Source organism: Castanea sativa, chromosome 2, assembly GCF_040712315.1.
Source record: "Castanea sativa cultivar Marrone di Chiusa Pesio chromosome 2, ASM4071231v1".
Lineage (NCBI taxonomy): Eukaryota > Viridiplantae > Streptophyta > Magnoliopsida > Fagales > Fagaceae > Castanea > Castanea sativa.
The window spans coordinates 45,507,705-45,524,405 of record NC_134014.1 but is presented as its reverse complement, the minus strand read 5'-3'; the positions used below and the strand labels follow the sequence as shown (position 1 = coordinate 45,524,405).

Below are 16,701 nucleotides of genomic sequence, written 5' to 3'. Positions count from 1 at the left end.
GGCGAAGTCACTCTTATTGGGTTTTATATATATATATATATTCAAAGAAAAAAAATGATAGCCTCTTATAGCATTGGATTCAACTCATCGAAAATGATATACTGGTAGTTGATCAATGATTATGCTTCATGAACATTGATTAAATTTCCACCATATACGCTAAAGATCCAATAGTCATGCACTATAAGAGATTGGATTCAATTCATCAGAAATAATATACTGGCGGTTGGTTGACGATTATGCTTCATGAACAATGATTAGATTTCCACAATATATGCCAAAGATCCAAAAGTCACGCTATCATAAGAGATCAAGTGATCAACTACTAAGACAATCTCTTGCATGATTTCTATTATAATGTTATCTAGACTTCACAATTACAATCCAATGTTAAGACCCCAATTCAGCTGTCACCAATGGGGTTGTGTCTATTGCAAGTTAGTTACTGTGTCTGTCAGTTTCTAGAATAGTTAGCTGGTTAAGAAGTTGTTAAGGTACTAACTGTAATTACCAGTTGAGTACCTGAGCAGACTATTAAAGAGAAATTGTAACATGTACAGAATTATGGAAGTAATAAAATGTTCTTAGCTCTATCTTTTCCCTCGTCTCTTTCTGTCTCTATCTCTATCTCTATTTCTCTGAGAATGGATCCCTCGAAGTAGCCAATTACCTCCCAATTCAGCCTATAACTAGAAATCCGTTAACATCCAATGTATTCAGTAGTCCGTTAAATCTGTTTAAATTCCTTACATTGTCTCATTGTGACCGTCTAAAGACGCTAAACGTAGCCTACATTTTTTTTGCTTCCATGTGTTTCGATGTGAGTTCTATTATCAGCTTTATTACTGGCACGTGAGTCTTTTAATTGTTGAAAGACATAGGGAAAGGAAAGTCTTTTGGAAGTTCTTCATACATTTTTATGTGTTAAAAAAAAGGGAAAGCTTTTCTCACATTTGCTCTGAATGAGGATCATTCCATTTGTCGTTTTGGTTTCTACTTGATGATTGCACTGTCAATCTTTGGCATTATTCCAACCGACAGATGAGCATAAGGTAATATTGATTATATGCAGAGGAAAAATAGGGCAGCCACTGAGGAAGGTGGCAAAATGGATGAACAGAAGCTTCCTAATGGGGATGTGAAGAAAAACAAGAAGAAGCACCGAGAAAATATCACTTAGAATAGTAAGGAAAATGTGTCTGGCTGTTGGCAGGGTGTTAATAATGAGTTTTTTTTAGCAGAGATGGATCAAAACAGAGTGAGAAAGAAACCATAGCACATGAAAAGAAGGGCTAGATAAACTGTCAAGCTGGATAGGATGATGGGAACAAAGTAATGTTCTCACAACTGTTGCTGTGGTTGGAGCAATGGCAAACAGTTGCTATGGCCTATAGTTTTTATAGGAGGTCTAGGCTGAAATATGCTCTGTATACCCTGGTCTTTTGTAGAAATATTGGAGCAGTGGCAATAGCTATTCAAGTTTGTTAGTGGTTCCAGGGGCGGAGCCAGGAATTTTTGTTTGGGGGGCCAAATTTTGTTACTAATATATTAGTCTTGAGTTGAGATAAACCATCACATATATGCATAAATGCACATACACAAATATAAACTTTCACATATGCATATTTGCAAGATAATTATTTAGGAGAACTTATTATTTTTTAAACTCCAATATTGTTCAAAAGCTGTCTAGTCTGATATTAAATATGTACAAAAAATGAATTAAAGAAAACAAAAACTACCTTGTCTTTATAGCTACTAGACTAATTGACATATTCTATTGTTTTTTAAGAGCATTATTGGACTAACTCAAACATTTGGGAGGGCCAACTTCTATTTTTGTAACTAAATATTTAAAGTTTTTAACACTTATACAACATAAAAAATAATTTTTTTTTAAATTTTGGGGGGGCCAAGCCTTGATATAGCTCCACCCCTGTGGATCAATATACCCTGGTTTATAAAAGGATGTGATAACATGTATAATATAATCTTCTAAACTGCGTATGTGTATAGAACAAAAATTATAGGTATATGTTCTGCATAGCAAATGGGATGAATTACTAATTATGGTCCATTTGGACTGAGGGGAAGGAAGGGGAAGTGGAGTAGGGTTGGCCAAAAATTAGGAGAGGGAGGAGGAGTAAAGTAGAGTTAATTTTTGACCAACTCTGCTCTACTTCTCCTCCCTCCCCTCAAGTCAAACAAGGCAAAAAGTTTTTGCAATTTGTATCTTTCCTTTCTTGTGGTTGATTCTTCTCAACTAAATTTGATGTTAAGATACAATCGTGATTGATTATCTTAGTTTTTTTAGTTTTTTCCTTAATGTAGCAATGGAATTTCGAAGTAGGTGCTTGTTAGATGTATCTAATATAAAGTTGTTGAATCTTTAATTTGATTGGATAATCCCTATATTAATTTAGTCACAGTTTTGAAATGGGAATAGTGGAGTACAAATGTTCAAATGAAGCAGGTAAGAATACTCTGTCTACTACCAATAGTCATACTTTTCCATGGAAAAAGTTTAGCAATAACTCCTACAAATCATGAGAAGGCATACCGATGTTTTTGGCAAGTTGCGGAGAAATTATACAATTCTCATGGTGACGTGGTCTACTATTTTAATAAAAGACTCCTATCTATTAATTTAGTCACAATTCTGAATTGGGTGTAATGGAGTACAAATGTTCAAATGCAGCAGGTAAGAATACTTTGTCTATTACCAATATACATACTTTTCCATGGAAAAAGTTTAGCAACAACTCCTCCAAATCGCGAGAAGGTATACAAATGTTTCTAGCAAGTTGTGGAGAAATTATACAATTTTCATGGTGACATGGTCCACCATTTCATTAAAAGACTCTTATTTGTTAATTCAATCACAGTTTTGAATTGGGTGTAGTGGAGTACAAATGTTCAGATGCAGTAGGTAAGAATAATCTGTCTATTACCAATATACATACTTTTCCATGGAAAAAGTTTAGCAACAACTCCTCCAAATCATAAGAAGGTACACCGATGTTTCTGGCAAGTTGCAGAGAAATTATACAATTCTCATGGTGACATGGTCCACCACTTCAATAAAAGACTCTTATCTATTAATTCAGTCAGAAAGTTGAATTGGGTGCACTAGAGTACAAATGTTCAGATATAGCAGGCAAGAATACTCAATCTATTAACAATATGCATACTTTTCCATGGAAAAAGTTTAGCAACAACTCCTCCAAATTGTGAGAAGGTATACCGATGTTTCTAGCAAGTTGTGGAGAAATTATGCAATCCTCATGGTGACGTAGTCTACCATTTCATTAAAAGACTCTTATCTATTAATTTAGTCACAATTTTGAATTGGATGTAGTGGAGTACAAATGTTCAAATGTAGAAAGTAGGTATACTCTGACTATTACCATTATACATACTTTTTCAAGGAAAAAGTTTAGCAACAACTCCTCCAAATCGTGAGAAGGTATACCAATGTTTCTAGCAAGTTACAGAGAAATTATATAATTCTTATGGTGACGTGGTCCTCCATTTTATTAAAAGACTCCTATCTATTTTAAATTGCAAAAAAAAAAAAAAAAAAGGTTAAATTGACGATGGTCTGCCATAAGAATTGTATAATTTCTCAATGTTGTGAGTGTCTAGCTTCATACAACAGAATAGTTAGGTGACATCATTATAAATTGACACATCATTTAAGATTACTTAAAACTCAAATAGACCAAGTTTAACACCACCATTTACGTTATCTCCCCATCCTATAAGTATAACCCATTCTCTCTATCTCATAAATAGTAAAATACAATTTTTAACTGTAGAATGAATATGCAATGGAAGTGGACACGTCAAATTTTTTTTTTCTCAAATGGAAGAGTATAGTAATCAAGAAAAAGATATTTTCATATGCGCTTCTAATATTATTTATTTTTTTAATAAAAATTTTGTTTTAAATAATTTTTTTCTCTTTTAGCATATTTGAAAGATTTAAAAAAAGAAGAAGATAAAATTAGAATAAAAATTTTATGTTCCACTTTAATTTTTGCACTTCATGTTTTACCAATAACAATATTCCATACATTTTTTTTTTAAGTAACCAAAATTAGAAGAAAAAAATCAGACATAATTGATACGTTGATTGACTGATGAGTATAAAGTGAATGGTATTTATTACACACCACTTAGTGCATACAAAGTATACACAGATTATCTTTTGTACTAAAATCGTGACTTCAAATAACTTCAATTCAAATTTTTTTGATTTCAAATTGTGATTTGAAGTCATGATTTCAGTGCAAAAGGAGATTTGTGTGTACATTGAGTATATAATAGTTATTTCCTAAAGTATAATTGTAAGGGTCATATTTTTATGTATTGGCATATATGAGATCAACATAAACTTTATATGTAACTGAGTCTTAGTTTCAAGTGTTTTTAAGAACATATTGTTCGTTAACAAGTGGTATTATTAAAAATACAAGACTACTTAAGAAAAGATGTTGTGCAAGTCTTGATACCTATCAAGTTATCGACAATAAATGAATCTCGATACCTGCTTGACATATCGAGATACAGGAAAACTGAACTACAAATTTACTCGGTGAGATTTTACCTGTGAGGTTTTCCTCATTGTGATCAAATGGTCGTGTCAAACTTATTTTTCGCTACACTTTATTTTGCTTGGTGATTTGATTGTGCCATAATTAAATTTGCCCATAATTTGGACTAATTAATCAACTTAGGTAAATAGTTAATTAAATTTGCGCATAATTTGGACTAATGAATCAATTTGCACATAATTCTCACATGGCCTTACAACCCCATTGGAGAGTACACAATCAAGTTAGGGTACTAGTTTTTGCAGTTGGAGTTTCAAGATAGCCAACTAGTTCAATCCGATATTGCACAATTGAAACCTTTGAGGCAAGCAATTTGGATTTTAACCGTTCTGTGTAAGGTAAAAAAATCTAGTTTGGAGAGCAGCCAAAAATTCTTTACCTGTGAAGAAGAATCTAGTTAAGCAACAAATTATCACTAGGGACAGTTGTGAACTCTACTATGATCACCAAGAAGACGTGAGGCATGCACTATACCTCTGTCCAAAACTGGATAAGCTTTGGTATAAAGTCCCCATATGAAATCATAGCAGTTTAAAGCAAGTTTCAACCTTTGTCGATTGTTGGGTGTATTTTTGTAAAAAATAGAGACTCGACTTTGTTCTCAACGGTGATTTGGGTGCTGTGGAACCGTCAGAATAATCTCAAGCTTGGAAACGTTACTGGTATGCTGGATCAATTATTAAGTTAGGAAAGAGACAGATTGCGTGAGTTTGCTCTCCACAACATCTCCACGATTGCACCAATTTGGCGACAACCTACAAGATGGCAACCTCTAGAAAACTCTCAGTGCAAAATTAACTTTGATAGAAGTCTTTTTCAATCAGAAAATTGTGCTGGTATTGGGATGATAATTAGAAATGAGTTATTTAGGTTATGGTCTCTCTATCCCAACGCATCCCCCTATCTTTTACAGCTATTGAAGTCGAAGCTATGGCGGCACGACGCCTTCGTGCACATTTGTTCCAAGACAGTTGGATAAAGAACAAATGAAAAAACTTTTTCCAGACAAATGGGTTACAAAATATGAGACTCTCCATCAGGCATCTCAGCCAATTCAGTCCAGCACTCCTTTTTTCATCAGAAACCAGAATGGTGAAGTTGAAGTCAGATTTAGGACAACCACACCGAGAAGAAGAAGTGACAAGTCTTTCCAAGCCTATGATCCAGCCGAGTTTCTTATGAAGGTCTTGATGGTCTTCGTGATCAAAGCATTTCAAGAAAATGGAAAACTCCTGTCTATGAAGGAAAATCACCCACAAAGCCATATATGGTGGGATGTTTGTGATTGTGAAGAATGCGAGAAGAAGAAATATTCGAAGAAGATAAGAAAAGAAGAAAGAAGAAGTCTTCCCACAGATTCTCAAAGAAAGATATGAAGCAGAGACCCGAAGTTGACCTCCTTGGAGAACCCTCGGGAAGGTTTGATTACTATGTCCTTTACCCCAGATCCTAAAACAAAAATTCCATCCCTTTCCCCATGCAAAGAAAGTCATGATCAAAACCAACAAAACCGAAACCACCTTTAATCCCATATTACCGTAAAGTCCTTCCCCAAATACAAAAGTGTCAACCCAAGCCTCCCAGTCAAACCCACACACAAAAACCCTTACCTTGTTACATGTTTGACCATGCATCACCCTCATACTCACAAAATTTTCCTCCTTTAGAAAGTTTTGACCACCCACAAGCCAATGTAAAACATGTTTGGAAGATAAAAAACCCTGTTGGAACCAATCCAGATGGAAGTAAAAAACAGGTCTCATCGAGTGAAAATCAATTGGCAAGCAGAAAATGTTGTAGCACAGAATCAAGTCCTTTCAAAAATTCTTGACAACCAACAACAGTTGACTGAAGCGGTATCCAATACCTTTTCATCCTCAAATTCCCTCGTTGAAGATTTGAAGAAGAAGATAATGTCAATTGAACAAGAATTGGAGACAATTGTTTCTACAGTAAAGGATTTGTCTATATCCTTTCCCCTCATCGGGCAAAAAGAAAAAGAAAAAAAGCAGTTGTTAATGCAACTCCAGTCTTTGGAGAACTCACAGAAAGCAGCTACTCAAGCTCTTCCAATGCAAGTTTACATGCCATACCAACCTCGTCAATCACTGTATAAGGATCTATCCATACCAGTACTCTCACCGTTTTCCCCAGTTTCCCCATACCAAAACCTCCAACCATTAAACATGACACATCCAGCTCAAAACCCTTTTAAACCATGTGGACTCTTTCCCAATATACCAAACCCAACACTACTACCTCAACTCGAACCCAGACTTGAACCTCCAACCAAACCACAAAATGAACCTCCTCCCCTCAAAAAAGACAAAGAACCCTTATACCAACCACCAGATCCAACCATTGGTGCTTCCTCCAGACCCCCAGATATGAACCTGTTAGCCATAAACACTGATCCTCCAAACCCGATATCATCATTTCTTAGAACTTTAACTCTTCAAGAACAAACAGAACCCTTTGTTCTTCCAGTCATTGATGAAGCAGATCTAGACTTGTCTGATCTTGACTTAGATGAAGTCTTTATGACTGACCCAAAAGTAGAAGAAGAAGATGATGTCCTTCGTCCTAAACAACCTCCACCACCACCACCAATATTCCCTACACCACCTGTCATCCCTGATCATCACACAAGATTAAACTACTCATCAACCACAGATTCAAAACACCTGTTCACCCTGGATAACAGTCCTCCTTCAAAATGGCATGATGAGATTTTCAACATGTATTCATGGTGTACAGCAGAACTTCAAGCCCCAAACAATACGGTACGAGATAATTTCCAAATTTGTAGCAAGACTCACAGTAGGCGAGACAATGGTGGATTAATCTTGGATAATACCGGCAAAGACAAGCAGCCCGGAAGTAACACACTCGAGGATTTTTTCACGATCCTCCATAATGAATTTCTTGGTTCATTAGCCCATTACATCGAAGTAGCCGAGAGATGAATTCTTATTGATGAAATGCTGTTCTTTTGAAAGAAAAGATTTGGAGAAACACTTTGACAGAATGTCAAGCAGATATTATGCCTTTAATGGCATGGATGATGTGAATTCCAAGCACACATTCTTGAATTCTTTTCCAGAACCACTTGGTGATGAAACTCTTCGCATGATGAATCTTCAAAAAATCACCTTGCAGCAAGCCTCTCTTGGAGAAATCTATCAGCATGTCCTCATTGCTTTGGAAAAACTTTGCAATCAAAGAAAGTTTCTTTCGGAGATTGACAAGATCCATAGCAAGCCCAAAGACAATTGCAAAAGAAAAGATTTGCAGATTAAGTGTTATGATAAGAATTGTTCTTGCCCCACAAAGAGAAGAAGTCATTATAAGAAGTACTCTTGGAAGAAGAAATATTCTCATCCAAAGAAGAAATTTTTCAGAAAAAAGAAATGGAAGTTTCTCAGAAGAAAGCAGTTCAAAGGAAAAAATTCAAAAGTCTGTTTTGTATGTAGAAAGCCCGGTCATTTTGCAAAAAATTGTCCAAAGAAAGCAAAACCAGCAAAGCTTTTGGAGCAAGCCCAGATTCATGCAGATGATACCCCATTTTCAGATGTGGAATCACTCTTTTCACTTGATGATGATTATTCTCCCCAAGCCTTGGCAGTAATAGCCTATTCATCCTCAGAAGAAGAATCAGATTCAAGCATTACAGATGATTTAGACCCAGAAATCCAAACCATATACACATCTTAGCCTCTTATAGCCCCAATAATTGGCCCCACACCAATAGCCCAAGTTCACATCCTCCTGGATACCTACTCCAGACCCATCCCAGTGATAGCCTTGTTTGACATAGGAGCAGCAGCAACAATCCTTCATCCTAAGATTTTACCAGAAGATTTTTGGTTACCCCATCATCAGATGTTCAGAGCAGCCAATGGAGAAACATTCACGATCACCCGGAAAAGCAAACCTATTCACATTAGAATATTCCCAACCCTTACCATTAAACACCAAGTCCTTGGATCCCCTCTCACAGTGCAGACCTCCTTATAGGATTTGACCTCCTCCACCACAGATACCTAGCCTCGAGATGGTCTTCAAAAGGCCTGCTGCATAAACAACACCTTCTCACATGGACCCAGGTACCACATTTGTTTTCACTAAACCCCTTTGATTCCTTGAAAGCTCGAGATCATCAATGAATCTTTGTGCGGCCACCCACTCGAGAATTCCTCTTAAAAAACCCAAACCCACTATGGAAAAACCCAGCCTTTTTCATAACCCTCCCCTTCAAAAAGAATGAAGATGTTAACCCTACAAAAAGCTAGCCATAGAGGTATGAATCCGAACACTTGTCCCTAGCTAAGCGGGGAGTTAGCTACCCTTCTCTCGAGAAAGCCTCATTGAACCCACAACTTCTCCATGGGCATGTGAAGCCTTCTATGTTAACAAGCATGCAGAACAAGTTCGAGGAAAGCTCGGATTGGTAATTAACTACCAAGATCTTAATCATTTCCTTGCCGATGACAAGTTTCCACCGCCAAACAAAAGTGCTCTTTTCCAAGATCTTTCCAATGCCAAAGTATTTTCAAAGTTTGATCTTAAAGCGAGGATTTTGGCAACTTGGAATCCATCCAAGAAAGATACAAGACAAATTTTTTGCATTCCAGACCACCATTATCAATGGACGGTAATGCCTTTTGGCCTAAAAAATGCTCCATCCCAGTTCCAAAAAGCAATGGTAACTTTGTTTCAACCATCGTTGTCAAATGCATTGATCTATGTAGATGATATCCTCCTATTCTCAATAGATGTTAATCCCATGAAAAATTGCTTACCGAATTCTACAATTTAGTAAAAGCTCAAGGGATAATGCTTTCGAAAAGAAGATGGTCATAGGAGTATCCTCTATTGATTTCCTTGGAGTAAACATTTCGGATGGAAAGTATACTCGTGACACATAGTCTCTATGCGGTGAATTTCCGGATATACTACCACACTGCGGATCCAACAGGTTTCTGGAATTGTTAACTACATGTCGATTTCATTCCAAAATTTCCAGATATAGAGATTTTTTGTCCAAGTTATTGAAGAAATCTCCTCCATCATGGAATTCAAATTTCATACAAGAAGGTTCAACATTGAAGAAATTAGTGAAAAGCTTCCCTTTGCGAGATTCCGTGCACGGAAAAAGGATTTTACGAGACGGATGCAAGTGATGAGTATTGAGGCTCTCTTTGAAGAAATTAATGGAAAAAGAAGAATTTGTGGATACAAAAGCGGTGCATTCAAGCCTTCAGAACTCCATTATCATTCCACTTTCAAAGAAATTCTAGCAGTTAAACATGGTATTGAAAAGTTCCAGTTTCACCTCCTTAGTCACAATTTCCTTGTAGAAATGGATATGTCTTCCTTCCCAAAAATGCTCCAGTTCAAAAGAAAAATGCTCCCCCATCCCCAGTTACTTAGATGGTCAAATTGGTTTTCACAATGGTCCTTCCAAGTCAAGCACATCAAAGGTACAGATAACCTTATCACTGATTACCTTTTCAGAAAACCTCTAGTCCTCCATACCACTATAATCCCTCCACCCTTATGTGTATATCCAATAACAGATCCATCCTCATCCTCAGGTCCTTCCTCATCCTCTTCATCCTCCAATGACATCATGGAAATAATAGAAACCCTTCCATCAGACATAAAAGACCAAATAAAAATCCTAACCCTTCAAGCCAGATCCAAAAGAATCATCCAAGTCCTCCATAATTACCTCATACAAGACCAGAACCATTTCCTTGCCATTTACCCAGATATTGAGCAACCATGGAAAACCCCATTTGCATTTTGGATAACACGATGGAATGTTGTTCATTACCTTTACATGTGGTACTTACTCAATGAGTACTACTTGTGCATTCACTTTGAACCACGTTTCTACTCATACATTTTTCTTCATGATAATAAATATTTTAACAAATTCTGGCATGAACTTTTGAAGAATGATGCTCATGATGGTCAATGGTCCAAGTATCACAAAGCGGATCACCCCAGGTTTGGTCAAAGAATCACTTCAGCATGTATAGTTGCAAAGCTAAATTCAAAAAATAATGTACAAGCAGAAGGAATTGTCCACCCTCCAGATGTCCATTGGGTAACAAATGCCGACGGTACTATTCACGGACACACGTATGTATCATGGATATCCCGTCACTATTCACTTTCAATGGCAGAATCTCTCAACCAGAATCCTTCCGAAATTGTACCCGCCGACCCAGACATTTGCAGACGGCAATGGCCTCATCAACACCATTGGGAAATGCCCGATCGTTTGATTTTGATGATCCCTATTACCATAATCCTGATCCAGATGCAGACATTGATGAAGAATGGTTTCAAGGAAGAGATGATTAGAAGAAATTATGTACAAAAGGATATATGAAAAAAAAAAAAAAAAAAAAAAACGAAAATTGTGGACCCACTCTGGACCCACTTTTGTCTTGACCTCTTTTTCCACCTTGCCGTCACACTCCTTTCCAGCATGCATGAATTATAACTAGTCCTTTACTTCAGCTCCAGGATTTCCGTTGTCAGAAGAAGATTTTGCAGAAGCCAGCCACTACTGCGTCCTCTGCAGTTTCCAACACCTGTAAAGCAAGAACTCAGACTTCACACTTTGTTACTGTAAATTATTTCGTCTTCTTGTAAGATGTTTGCCTATAAAAAGGCCCTTTGTATCATTAGTTTAGGGGAGTGAAGCGAGAACAGAAAAGAGAGAGTGAATTAGAGTAAGAAAAATTAGAGCGTCAGCCAGCTTGTGAAATATTTTACAGTCTATGTCTTCCAGTCCTGTAAAAAACTTGTTCAACATAATAATATCTACCAGTTTGTTGGATCTTGTTCAGTGTTCTATCCCATATTCTGCAGTTATTTTCTATAGTATTCTAGTAATATATGCCATTAATAAGCTTCCATGATCTTCTTACACCCTCCTATGTTCGTCTTGTAGTTGTCTCGTCTTTATCCACATTTCATCTTTTCCATTTCTTCCCCCGTAGCTTCCTAAGTTCATGAAATAACTTAGTTTTGTAGTTTTGTTGTTCTTTGTATTTTAGTCTTCTTCGTCCTTTAGTCTTTTACATTTGGTTTCGTCCTCTTTCACTTATAGCCCCAATAATTGGCCCCACACCAATAGCCCACCTAGGAGTGGCGTTTTAGTCCTGTCAGATCTTAGGAAAATTGTTCTTCATTTTAGAAACAGTCATGGCCAGTTCCAATTCATCATCCTCAGCAGTCACATCCTCAGCAGTCACTGATACCATTCCCACTTCTTGTGATCTTTCCCTTAGAAAATCTACTGCAAATAGATTAGAGTATCTATATGAAATCTCCCATATTCCTGAAGATAGTAAAATACCTATTACAGACTTTCCCATTGTAAATCCCTATACTGTGTTTGATAAACCCCAAAAAACTTTCAAAAAATCCATAAAAAAATTTCTAGGTCCTTCTCAACCCTCTAGTGTCAAAGAGTATGTCCAAGCTTCAAAATTTGACCAGTTTAGTATTCCAGCCAGTGAGAAAGAAAATTTTATCACTCTTGCCCTTCCCAGAGAATTTGTCATCCCATGGCAAAGACAAGGTTATACTCACCTCCATTTTGGTGCAGTAAGACTTGCACTCACCTTTCATGGCAGAAAAGGACTCCCTATAGTTTCTAGAATTGCTCTCCTTGATTCTAGATTTATGGAATATCACAATGCAGTCATTGGTATAGTCTAAACTACACTAAATGCAGGAACATTCTTTGTCACCCTTTTTCCCAATTTCAACATGTCTCTCCGAGATCCTCACATATGTGATGCCCTTAAAGTTCAAGTTCAGATTACAGGAGCCTCTCAAGTACCAGATACTTTTGCAGCCACACTTCACTACCAACTTGCTTACAGACTCCAGAACCATGCTTTTGATGTCGCCATACCAGAGTTTGCCCAATCTAATGATGCTCTTTTGATCCAACTTGATCCAGGCATGACGCCTTCGTGCACAGTTGTTCCAAGACAGTTGGATAAAGAACAAATGAAAAAACTTTTTCCAGACAAACGGGTTACAAAATATGAGACTCTCCATCAGGCATCTCAACAATTCGATCCAGACTCCTTTTTCATCGAAACCGAATGGTGAAGTTGAAGTCAGATTTAGGACAACCACACCAGAAAAAGAAGAAGTGACAGTCTTTCCAACAGCTATGATCCAGCCAGTTTCTTATGAAGGTCTTGATGGTCTTCAGATCAAAGCATTTCAAGAAAATGGAAAACCTGTCTATGAAGGAAAATCACCCACAGGCCATATATGGTGGGATGTTTGTAATTGTGAAGAATGCAGAGAAGAAGAAATATTTGAATAAGATAAGAAAAGAAGAAAGAAGAAGTCTTCCCAGCAGATTCTCAAAGAAAGATATGAAGCAGGAGACCCAGAAGTCGACCTCCTTGGAGAACCCTCAGGAAGGTTTGATTACTATGTCCTTTACCCCAGATCCAGAAAACAAAAAATTCCATCCTTTTCCCCGTGCAAAGAAAACCAGGTTCAAAACCAACAAAACCAGAAACCACCCTTAATCCCATATTACCAGAAAGTCCTTCCCCAGATACAAAAATGTCAACCCAAGCCTTCCAGTCAAACCGACACACAAAAACCCTTACCTTGTTACATGTTTGACCATGCATCACCCTCATACTCACAAAATTTTCCTCCCTTAGAAAGTTTTGACCACCCACAAGCCAATGTAAAACATGTTTGGAAGATAAAAAACCCTGTTGGAACCAATCCAGATGGAAGTAAAAAACAGGTCTCATCAGCTGAAGCAGCCCTCAATTGGCAAGCAGAAAATGTTGTAGCACAGAATCAAGTCCTTTCAAAAATTCTTGACAACCAACAACAGTTGACTGAAGCGGTATCCAATACCTTTTCATCCTCAAATTCCCTCGTTGAAGATTTGAAGAAGAAGATAATGTCAATTGAACAAGAATTGGAGACAATTGTTTCTACAGTAAAGGATTTGTCTATATCCTTTCCCCTCATCGGGCAAAAAGAAAAAGAAAAAAAGCAGTTGTTAATACAACTCCAGTCTTTGGAGAACTCACAGAAAGCAGCTACTCAAGCACTTCCAATGCAAGTTTACATGCCATACCAACCTCGTCAATCACTGTATAAGGATCTATCCATACCAGTACTCTCACCGTTTTCCCCAGTTTCCCCATACCAAAACCTCCAACCATTAAACATGACACATCCAGCTCAAAACCCTTTTAAACCATGTGGACTCTTTCCCAATATACCAAACCCAACACTACTACCTCAACTCGAACCCAGACTTGAACCTCCAACCAAACCACAAAATGAACCTCCTCCCCTCAAAAAAGACAAAGAACCCTTATACCAACCACCAGATCCAACCATTGGTGCTTCCTCCAGATATGAACCTGTTAGCCATAAACACTGATCCTCCAAACCCGATATCATCATTTCTTAGAACTTTAACTCTTCAAGAACAAACAGAACCCCTTTGTTCTTCCGGTCATGATGAAGCGCATCTAGACTTGTCTGATTCTTGACTTAGATGAAGTCTTTATGACCGACCCAAAAGTAGAAGAAGAAGATGATGTCCTTCGTCCTAAACAACCTCCACCACCACCACCAATATTCCCTACACCACCTGTCATCATCCCCGATCATCACACAAGATTAAACTACTCATCAACCACAGATTCAAAACACCCTGTTCACCCCGGATAACAATTCCTCCTTCAAAATGGCATGATGAGATTTTCAACATGTATTCATGGTGTATAAATGAGAACTTCAAGCCCCAAACAATACGGTTACTGAGATAATTTCCAAATTTGTAGCAAGACTCACGAGTAGACCGAGACAATGGTGGATTAATCTTGGAGAATACGAGCAAAGACAAGCAACCCAGTAACACACTCGAGGATTTTTTCACGATCCTCCATAATGAATTTCTTGGTTCATTAGCCCATTACATAGTAGCCGAGAGATGAATTCTTATTGATGAAATCTTGTTCTTTTGAAAGAAAAGATTTGGAGAAACACTTTGACGAATGTCAAGCGAGATATTATGCCTTTAATGGCATGGATGATGTGAATTCCAAGCACACATTCTTGAATTCTTTTCCAGAACCACTTGGTGATGAAACTCTTCGCATGATGAATCTTCAAAAAATCACCTTGCAGCAAGCCTCTCTTGGAGAAATCTATCAGCATGTCCTCATTGCTTTGGAAAAACTTTGCAATCAAAGAAAGTTTCTTTCGGAGATTGACAAGATCCATAGCAAGCCCAAAGACAATTGCAAAAGAAAAGATTTGCAGATTAAGTGTTATGATAAGAATTGTTCTTGCCCCACAAAGAGAAGAAGTCATTATAAGAAGTACTCTTGGAAGAAGAAATATTCTCATCCAAAGAAGAAATTTTTCAGAAAAAAGAAATGGAAGTTTCTCAGAAGAAAGCAGTTCAAAGGAAAAAATTCAAAAGTCTGTTTTGTATGTAGAAAGCCCGGTCATTTTGCAAAAAATTGTCCAAAGAAAGCAAAAGCAGCAAAGCTTTTGGAGCAAGCCCAGATTCATGCAGATGATACCCGCCGACCCTGACATTTGCAGACAGCAATGGCCTCATCAACACCATTGGGAAATGCCCAGTCCGTTTGATTTTGATGATCCCTATTACCATAATCCTGATCCAGATGCAGACATTGATGAAGAATGGTTTCAAGGAAGAGATGATTAGAAGAAATTATGTACAAAAGGATATATGAAAAAAAAAAAAAAAAAAAAAAACGAAAATTGTGGGACCCACTTTTGTCTTGGCCTCCTTTTCCACCTTGCCGTCACACTACTTTCAAGTATGCATGAATTATCACTAGTCCTTTACTTCAGATTCCTGGGATTTCCGCCGTCGAAGAAGATTTTGCGAAGCTTCGGCCGTAAGTGCGTCCTCTGCCAGTTTCCAACACCTGTAAAGCAAGAATTCAGAATTCACGCTTTGTTACTGTAAATTATTTCGTCTTCTTGTAAGATGTTTGCCTATAAAAAGGCCCTTTGTATCATTAGTTTAGCAGAGTGAAGCGAAAACAGAAAAGAGAGAGTGAATTAGAGTAAGAAAAATTAGAGAGTCAGCCAGCTTGTGAAATATTTTACAGTCTATGTCTTCCAGTCCTGTAAAAAACTTGTTCAACATAATAATATCTATCAGTTTGTTGTATCTTGTTCTGTGTTCTATCCCATATTCTGCAGTTATTTTCTATAGTATTCTAGTAATATATGTCATTAATAAGCTCCCATGATCTTCTTACACCCTCCTATGTTCGTCTTGTAGTTGTCTCGTCTTTAGACTTCTGGTGAAGGTGGTAGAAGGAGCTGCTTAGCTGTGGATCTGCTGTTCAAGTTACTTCCTTATCAATGCAGTTGATAAAGCTGTTGCTAGTCATTTTATGCGGAGGTGGTAGGTGAAACTTTATAGGGGACTTCCCAAAAATATCTTTTTTCTCCTCTGAGACGCCTTTCACACCTCTTATACTTCAAAAATACATTCTATCTCTTCCCATCTTCTCCTCGGGTAATCTCATTCATCAGGTTATGAATGCTTCTATATGAGGAACGACTGAAGGCTACAGTTGTGCTATCCTTCCTCGGTCCTCGAGTCCCACAGGCCACATTGCAAAAGATATACAGTACCTTGCCTCTTATTTTTCAATGTTAAATTATTCCCATGTACGTACTACGTAGGCATTGTAACATTGTAGCTCTCTTGCTTGCGAGACAAGCAATTTCCACCCCCAATTCCAAGTTTGGATGGAAGATGTACCACTAGACGTCGTTATTGTTTTACAAGCTAATTTTAACGACTTCCCTTAATGAAATTTAATGTCTTTCTTCTCAAAAAAAAAAAAAAAAAAAACCAAACATAGACTCAATCTATACTCAACAATAATAATTTTTCATTTGTAACATTTCATACTTTTTTTCCCAAGTAACCAAAATTTAAAATAAAAAATCAAATATAAACATACTCTTGATGAGTATGAAGTGTAATAATTTTTACTGTATT

The 16,701-nt window shown here is 37.2% G+C and overlaps 1 pseudogene; it reads right to left on the bottom strand.

Moving 5' to 3' along the window:
- The window catches only part of LOC142625407 (pentatricopeptide repeat-containing protein At4g37170-like), a 49,580-nt pseudogene that overhangs the window by 8,837 nt on the left and 24,042 nt on the right, over positions 1-16,701 (bottom strand).